Raw genomic sequence first — 9122 nt, forward strand, 5'->3', positions numbered from 1 at the left:
TCAATCTGGTGGTTCCTCAGAAAATTGGACATAGTACTACCAGAGGATCCAGCAATACCTCTCCTGGGCATATATCCAGAAGATGTTCCAACCGGTAAGAAGGACACATGCTCCACTATGTTCATAGCAGCCTTATTTCTAATAGCCAGAAGCTGGAAAGAACCCAGATGCCTCTTAACAGAGGAATGGATACAGAAAATGTGGTACATTTACACAATGGAGTACTACTCAGCTATTAAAAAGAATGAATTTATGAAACTCCTAGGCAAATGGTTGGACCTGGAGGGCATCATCCTGAGTGAGGTAACCCAATCACAAAATAACTCACACAATATGTACTCACTGATAAGTGGATATTAGCCCAGAAACTTAGAATACCGAAGATATAAGATACAATTTGCTAAACACATGAAACTCAAGAAGAATGAAGACCAAAGTATGGACACTGCCCCTTCTTAGAATTGGGAACAAAACACCCATGGAAGGAGTTACAGAGACAAAGTTTGGAGCTGAGACGAAAGGATGGACCATCTAGAGACTGCCATATCCAGGGATTCATCCCATAATCAGCCTCCAAACGCTGACAGCACTGCATACACTAGCAAGATTTTGCTGAAAGGACCCAGATATAGCTGTCTCTTGTGAGACTATGCTGGGGCCTAGCAAACACAAAAGTGGATGCTCACAGTCAGCTATTGGGTGGATCACAGGGCCCCCAATGGAGGAGCTAGAGAAAATACCCAAGGAGCTAAAGGGATCTGCAACCCTATAGGTGGAACAAAAATATGAACTAACCAGTACCCCCCAGAGCTCGTGTTTCTAGCTGTATATGTATCAGAAGATGGCCTAGTCGGCCATTAGTGGAAAGAGAGGCCCATTGGTCGTGCAAACTTTATCTGCCTCAGTACAGGGGAACGCCAGGGCCAAGAAGTGGGAGTGGGTGGGTGGGGGAGTTGGTGGGGGACTTTTGGGATAGCATTGGAAATGTAAATGAAATAAATACCTAAAAAAAAAAAGAATATTTAGTCTAAATAGAAGTGATTCATTCCAAATGGTTTAGTATTTGCATAAGACAGTCCCAGATCTGTTCTTAAATGCAATCAGTTGGTTGAGTTGAAAGCCTTCCTTTGAGCTGGTGGATTCTGCTAATTAAACTACAAAGCAAGAGAAGTTATTTGATTTGTTTCTTGAATGGAGGTATCTTTCCAAAAAAGGTCACCATGTTATAACCAGATCACAGTGCTAAAATAAGAAACTAGTGTCTCCCAGGAGCATCATTGTAGAATAGTAGTAGTATAGCTTTTAGTTTTGAAAAAAAATGAAGTTATAATTCAGATTCTTTATTCACTGACAAAAATACTAAACATTCCATTGCTTCAAAGTAGGTTTCAGAGGCCAAGTGTTATGATGATAGAAGAGGCCTGGGGCAGAGACTGGCATGTGGTAGCGGGTGGATGAGCTGGTAGGGACAGTTTGTGTGCTGTCCCCTGCTTCTTGTTAGTGTGAGATCTAGTAAGTAAATGATAAGCATTTGGCATAGCAATCACACATTCCATCCTGAACTGCTAGACACATCCATCAGCCAAAATGTATATTGTATAGTCAGCCCCATGATTAGAATTTGGATCACAAACCTCCTTGAATATATAATTAAAGCTGTTGATGTTCTTTCTCCCAAAGAAAAATGCACATATTTCAAAAACATTACCCAAGGACACTGTGGTTCATAGCGATTTTATTCATCATAGCCCCAAATAGAAACTGCTCAAATGTTATACATGAAGAAACAAAATATGGTATACATTGGGAAGAAAATTTACCCTTAAAAAGCAAAGAGAACTCAGATACACACGACAGGATGAACCTTGAAGACATTATGCTAAGTAATCAATTTTTCTGAGACACAAACAGGGCATGATCCCAATTTCACTAAATACCAAGAATAGCAGCGTTGTGTGTGAAGACAAAAGCAGAACTGTGGGTGCCAAGGGACAGGGGGATGGGAGAACCATCTAAGATCGGTTTGAAATAATGGAAATGTTCCAGAAATAGATGATAATGACATGAGCTCAGCAATGTGCATACAGGTAATACCTGCATTTCAGAGTACAGTGGTTAATCATGAATTTTATGATACAAGCTACAAAAACATAAAACAGAAAATTCTTCTTATATGTATATATGTGTATATATATATATATATATATATGTCATGTACATGTCCCAAAGAGGTTAGAAAAAGTCATTAGATCCCTTGACACTGGAGTTACAGATTGTTGTGAGCTGCCATGTGACTGTTGGAAACTGAAACTGGGTGCTCTGCAACACCAACCAGTGCTTTTAACTGCTGAGCCATCTTACCAGCTGTAGAAGTTTGGTTTAATACATTTTGTGAAGGGACATAGTTTAAAGTTCTCCAACATTAAGAAAACTATTAGTTCTATATCAGTAAATTCAAGTAAATTAGCAACCATTACCATAATCCAGTTTTCCAACATTTCATCACCAAAACTTTTGCCTTATATTCATTTATAGTGCCTTAGTGTTTCCAGATTTGATTAACACAAATGTCTGAGTGATTTATCTCTATCTGTCTCTAGGTTTACCTTTTTAAAAAAATTACACAAAAATAAAATCCTGTGATACATAGAACACTCTGTCAGGTTTTTCCCACATAGGATTTTGTGCTTGGTTTTGTTGTTGTTTTTAGATTCATCCATATTGTTGTGGGTATCAGGAGTTGTTTCCTTTTGGGGATAAGTAATATCTGACTATATGCTTCTGCGACCAATTTACCACTTAGTTGATTGACACCAGGCTTGCTTCTAGTCTGTGGCTTTTGTGCACAATGTTTCTTTTTTTTTTTTTTGATTTTTAATATTTTTATTACATATTTTCCTCAATTACATTTCCAATGCTATCCCAAAAGTCCCCCATAGCGCCCCCCACTTCCCTACCCACCCATTCCCATTCTTTTGGCCCTGGCATTCCCCTATATTGGGGCATGTAAAGTTTGCAAGTCCAATGGGCCTCTCTTTCCATTGATGGCCGACTAGGCCATCTTTCGATACATATGCAGCTAGAGACAAGAGCTCCGGGGTTCTGGTTAGTACATCATGTTGTTCCAACAATAGGGTTGCAGATCCCTTTAGCTCCTTGGGTACTTTCTCTAGCTTCTCCATTGGGAGCCCTGTGATACATCCAATAGCTGACTGTGAACATCCACTCCTGTGTTTGCTAGGCCCCGGCATCGTCTCACAAGAGACAGCTATATTTGGGTCCTTTCAGCAAAATCTTGCTAGTGTATGCAATGGTGTCAGCGTTTGTGAACCTTAATTAACAGGTGTTTGTGTGTAGACATATGATTTCATCTCTTACATAAATTCCTGCCATATGACTGCTGGCTTCTACAGTACTGTGCACCTAATTTGTTCGGAAAACTGCCTGACTGCCTACTAAATCATTGGAGTCTTTCATATCCCAGCAGCAGACAGGCCAATCCCTGCTCCTTGGTTATTTTGTTCTGTAGTTTTCATTTTGGAGCTCTGTAGAGATCTGAGGAGTAACTGTGTGTGAAGACAGAAGGGGCAGATGGAAGCCAATGTTGATTAGGGTGTTTGGCTGTTAGCTCAAATTCTGTGGGATAAGTAGAAATTCATAATCCACTCACTGCTTTTTTGTTGTTCTAAAATGTGAGAAAAATTGTAACTTTTTTTTCAGGCTTTTCCATCTTTCCCTTGACTTTGTCTAAGACACTAGTTCTGAAGTCAAACACACTTTGATCACAGAAAATGAAGAAGTGATCTGGTAGTGATCTGGAGGTTTCCTCCCTGATGTCTGTTGCTAACAACATAATATCACAAAAGGAGTCAATCACAAAGAAAAGAGGTTCACAGCAACCGACAGTTCTGTTCCAGGGTCAAGAGGTTATGCCTGGTGATGGCTTTCTGGCTGACAGGGACAGCCTGGGCATTGCTTATTGACAGATGTGGAACATAATTAGAGCTAGTAAACCTGGCTTCAGAGCAATCCCACTAGATAACTCGTTAGCAGTAACACATATGAAGGAATCCAGAGAGGCACCGTCTCAAGACCCAGCTACCTCTTCATGGTCCCACCTCTGTCTAATTCTTAGCGAATCACAGGGAATTGACTTGTTTAACACGAACTTCAGAGGGCAAATACCAATCAAAGTCTCAACTTCAATCATTTCATATCTCTGGAATGTGTAATTTTGGAGAAGAAAAGCCAGAGGATTGTAGAAATGATACAATGATATTTGTCCAAGTAGGTGAAATGACAATATTATAAAAGACCCATTTTCAGAGTAGGACTGGAATTTTGATTTTTGTGAAATGGGCCCACTGGTCTTGGCTTTTTTAACTTAGAAGACGTGCACACAACTGCTATTTTTATCAAGTGCCACAAAGAGTCTTTCTGTTTTAGCCTGACACTTGCATTGCATCAGATTATATTGTGCTCTAAGGGTAAAAGCCATACCTTCATGTAGTCAAGAAGCTTTCAACACCACTGAAACCAGATGCCTGGGCAATGTGCTACGATGTGATTCTGGAGCCCACATCAAGCACATGTAAGCCAGCCTTTACTTCCGACATCTTCAATTTCCCCTCCTGTGGGGAAACAAGCTCCTTATCTTTCTATACCAGTCTCTTGTGTCCATCCACCAGCACTTCTGGCTCCTAACATGAAGGACTTAATGAGTGACCAAGGCAACCATCGTAAATGTGTCAGCTTTCACAACCATCGTAAATGTGTCAGCTTTCACATCCCATTGAGCATCTTCTGTGATCTGTACCTGAGTGATTAATGGCTTCTGTGAGAATCCAACAGAGGCCCTAACACAGGGAGATATGGAGGGCTAAAAACTAACAGAACAAAACAAAACACAAAAACTTAAGGATGTACGGCTTAATAATGGAAATGTAATTGCCTGACCTATAGAAGAATATCTACTAGTGTAAATGTGAAAGAATGGTTTATACTTAATGCTTTTCATTTACATTAAAGACAGATCTTTCTCCTGTTTTTATCAATTGGGGCACATTGACTTTAGTCAGGATCTCAGTCTATAACATAACATAGCCCTGAACCAACAGTAGCTAATACAGAAGAAGAGACTGTATATATTATCACTTATGAATGCTTAGGATGTGGATGATACTCTTTTAAGATCATCCCTCACATGGAGTGTATTCTTTACAGAAATAAAATAATAGATTATATCTATTATATGATAATTATAATTCTGCTGTGTTAATACTAATATAATTGCTCCTTTACACAGGAAGAATTTGAAACATGGTACTGAGTTACCTGTGAGACAATGTCCTCAATGACCTATTGCCTCCTTCTAAGCCCTAACTCTTAGAGTCTGCATCATCTGCACCATCTGCATCATCTCCCAGTAGCTCTGTGAACTGGGGAATAAGCCCCTAACTCAAGTGCCTTTAAGAGACATTACATATCCATTCTATAGTACTTCTTAATGACAATTCCTCTAGCACATTCCTTTTATGTTTACCTTTTTGTCTACTGGTGCCATATTACTATTAGTAGCACCAAGAGTGTAGTATGATTTTAGATTCAGAGTCAATCGATGGCTGAGTGAATATGATTTTTTTTGCTATCAACTTTAGTTGCCATGTTGTTATATGCTTCTCTTGTCCTTCGTGTATATTTTTATCTCCCCTTTTCTTCTTTCTTCCTTGCCTGCTTTCCACCCTCTTGAACTGTCAAATTAGACAGTATGCCAAGTTATGAATTTCATCACTGGCTTTCATCATCCCTCCTTCTCTACAGGAGACATTTGGAAACATCTGTGGCTATTCTGGTTGTCATTTGAGGAGGCTGGGGACTACTATGCTGCCAGCTAATGGATGGAGCCTGGGGATGCTGCTGAACATCTTAGAAGATGCACAGCACACTCCAGACAAACCTCTGCACATTATCAGAGTTAAGAGACAGGTAGTAAGATGTAGAATATTCAAAGATCTCACAGCAGTTCACTGACTAAGGGAAGGAGCAGCCGAGGGGAAACTGGCAATAATATGTAGAGTTAAGAGCCTTGATTACAGTAAGCACAAGGGAGAAATGCTCAGATGGAAGTATAAAAGAAGATTGACAGAGAAAGGTTTGCAGGCGCTGAAAGTATAAAGCTCACTCCCAAGGTTAACCTAAGTTTGCTGGAGCGACCAAAGAAAGAGTTCTGAAATGAGGAAACTGAAGAGCTGTATAGCCTGGTTGAGGAAGCTCTGACTCATTAGGATTCCTGGAGAAAGGATAGCAGTGACCTTAGGTTCTGTATTTCAAGTTCATCCTTCATTTACGAACAGTGGAGAATCACTACGATGATTAAGGTAGTAAGAAAACTCAGATGAACTCATGGAAAGGTTACCATCTACAACAGAGACTCTGGATTGCAACAGGAAGACACGGAATGCACCACTGGAGATGATGCTGTGGCAGCAGGCCAAGAAATGGGAGGGGAGGTGAACCATGGCAGAAAGATTTGAGGTAGAGACAAAGAGAAAAAAAATGAAGAAAATTTTATAGACAGAATCAGTGACCCTAATGAGGAACCTGCAGGTAGTGAAAGAAATCAAACAAGACAAGTCTTTTTCTCTGGACCTGGGAACTTGTGCAGGAACCATGAGACGTGATGCAGACAAAGGAGCTGGGCTCCCTGGGATAGTGGGTTCAAGAGAGTCCCTGAGCTTAATGAACATACTGAGTTTATGGAAAGGGTGAGTCATATAAATGGAGATTTGGGGTAGCTTTTTTGATGAATCTGGCACTCGGGGAACTGTCTTGGATGCAAGACTTCTGGAGACTGGGAGGAGATGAAAGCACAGCTTTGGAGGGGATGTCATCTGTTCACTCTGCAGCAATAAAGGAAAGAAGGCACAGCAACATGCGCAAATGGAGGTGTTGAACCTATATGGTCTATTCTGATGGACCAGCCCTGATAGCAGTGTTTCCAGAAAGAAAAGATGTGTAAGCAACCGTGATCAAATTTTAGTTCTGAATACAGATGAAAAGTGAAATGGAAGAGCTAGACCCATGACTCTGACCTAGACAAGATGGTTGATTTAAGACTAAGCAGGAACAACAACAGCCAATAAGCAAGATAAAAATCCAGGCCAATCCAAAAAGTTAGTGCCTACACACACCATGGGCTTCAAGTTACCAATTACTACTGCAATGCCCAGTTGGGGTAACGGTCTACCTCATTAGTAATTCTTTCAGAGACTGTGTACAACTATTTTATGAAGGCATGAAGAAACTTGGGGCTAGCCCAGGTCACTCAATTATACTTGTCTCCGTGTTCCCTTTTCAGGCAGTGACCTATTGATTGCAGCTCATTCTCCTTGTTCAGTCTAATTTAGTGATATTGTTATAGCTATGCCTCTTGATCTGTCTAGCAATCTTGCCAAACTCCTAACCATAATAGGACATCTCAGTCATCATGAGTAGACCGATTGCTGACAACTCTGCTGGGCTTCTTTCCTTTCTGCTCTACAGACACAGTTTTCTGTTTCTTTACTGTAAGCTCTGCCACCCCAAACAACTGTAAATTACATGACATGTGTTTTTCTTGATCCTCCTGTTGCTTTGGATATAATAAGAAATCAATCAGTCTCAGTTTATTAAAAGGAATGCTACCAGTGACTCCTTTAGCTCATGTTTTTGATTTGTGTTTACTGTTAACCTTATCTTTTAACCAATGATCTGGTTCACTGAACCTCTAACATTTCAAATTCTGGTAGCCTATGAACACACATGCACACAGAGGCACACATTCTTGCTTGCTCAATACTAGAGCCAATCTCTCAAGTCAAGTGTTTCCTTGTTCTGATAATAACCTGTCTCATAATCGCCATCCTCTTCTTGCTTCCTTGGGTGTTCAAATCATGTTTGTCAGACATGCCTTGTTTCTCGTTCCCCATTCACATACTTATAAAAAATATGTGATCAGATTTCCAAAACAATGTAAGCATTTTTAAAAAAATGAAACAGGTCTCTCTTCTAGAGCCTCAGCTATCTCATTACTGAGACATAGAATTGCATGAACACATGGAAAGGGAACCTAGAAGAAGGATTGTGGGTAGAAAGTGCCTTGAAGACTAACTGTCTATGATCTCTTAGGTTGTCTAGAACAGCATTAGTAGCTCATGAGTGAGCCCTGTGGAAAACAAGCTACGAGTATAATAGAGTTGAAATGTTTTCCAATATTATAGTCTCCTGGGAAGCTCTAGAGCCCAGTCTGTTGGGTGTTAATGATTGGATGACAAGGGTGAGGGAGGGGATTTCTGTCTACCATTGCACTATACCCAGCAAAGCCTTGGAATTTTGAGCACTCTATGCTGTTGAAAGAGATGAAGAGTTTTGGTCATGGGCACAGCTATTTCATAGTTGAAATTTCCAGAAAAGCATGGCTCTTTTAAATGGTTTATCAGGAAGCAAATACTAGAGAGGGCCTCAGGGAAGAGAGAATGCTCGTAGTTCATGCTTCTGTGGCTACTGGGACCAGGGAATTGTTTGCAAACTCTGGGGATAAGCCTCCAAGTCACCTGAGGCAACAACTCTGTGAAACTGAAGGGTGGCAGTAATTCTGTGAGAGCAGGTGGCAGCTGGTGTTTATGAAAGAATTACTATTAATTACACACTCACTGTAATCACAGTTGGCAAAGCCTGGGCAAGTGCATTCCAGTTTTCCATGTAGAAGCATTTGGGTGCGAGGTTTCCAAGTGATAGAGAAATAAGCAATGCATTTTTCTCTTCCTTTGCTACAAAGTTTTAACTCACTTATGTATTTTCCTTTTCCAGAACTATTTTTTCATATATAGATGTTTTAAAATTGCCTATTGCATATATTACTCATTAATTTACTAAAAATCTTTTTAGGGGCTTTCAGATATAAGTGGTGGGCTATATAATTCAGGATCATATAGGCTCAAATTCTGTCCTTATTACCTGGTGAGCACTGACAGCTTTCTCAATGTTCTCTCTCTTTCTTGCTTTCTTTTCTTTTCTTTTCTTTCTTTCTTTCTTTCTTTCTTTCTTTCTTTCTTTCTTTCTTTCTTTCTTTCTTTCTTTCTTTC

The sequence above is a fragment of the Mus caroli genome, chromosome 9 (genome assembly GCF_900094665.2).
Source record: "Mus caroli chromosome 9, CAROLI_EIJ_v1.1, whole genome shotgun sequence".
NCBI classification, from domain to species: domain Eukaryota; kingdom Metazoa; phylum Chordata; class Mammalia; order Rodentia; family Muridae; genus Mus; species Mus caroli.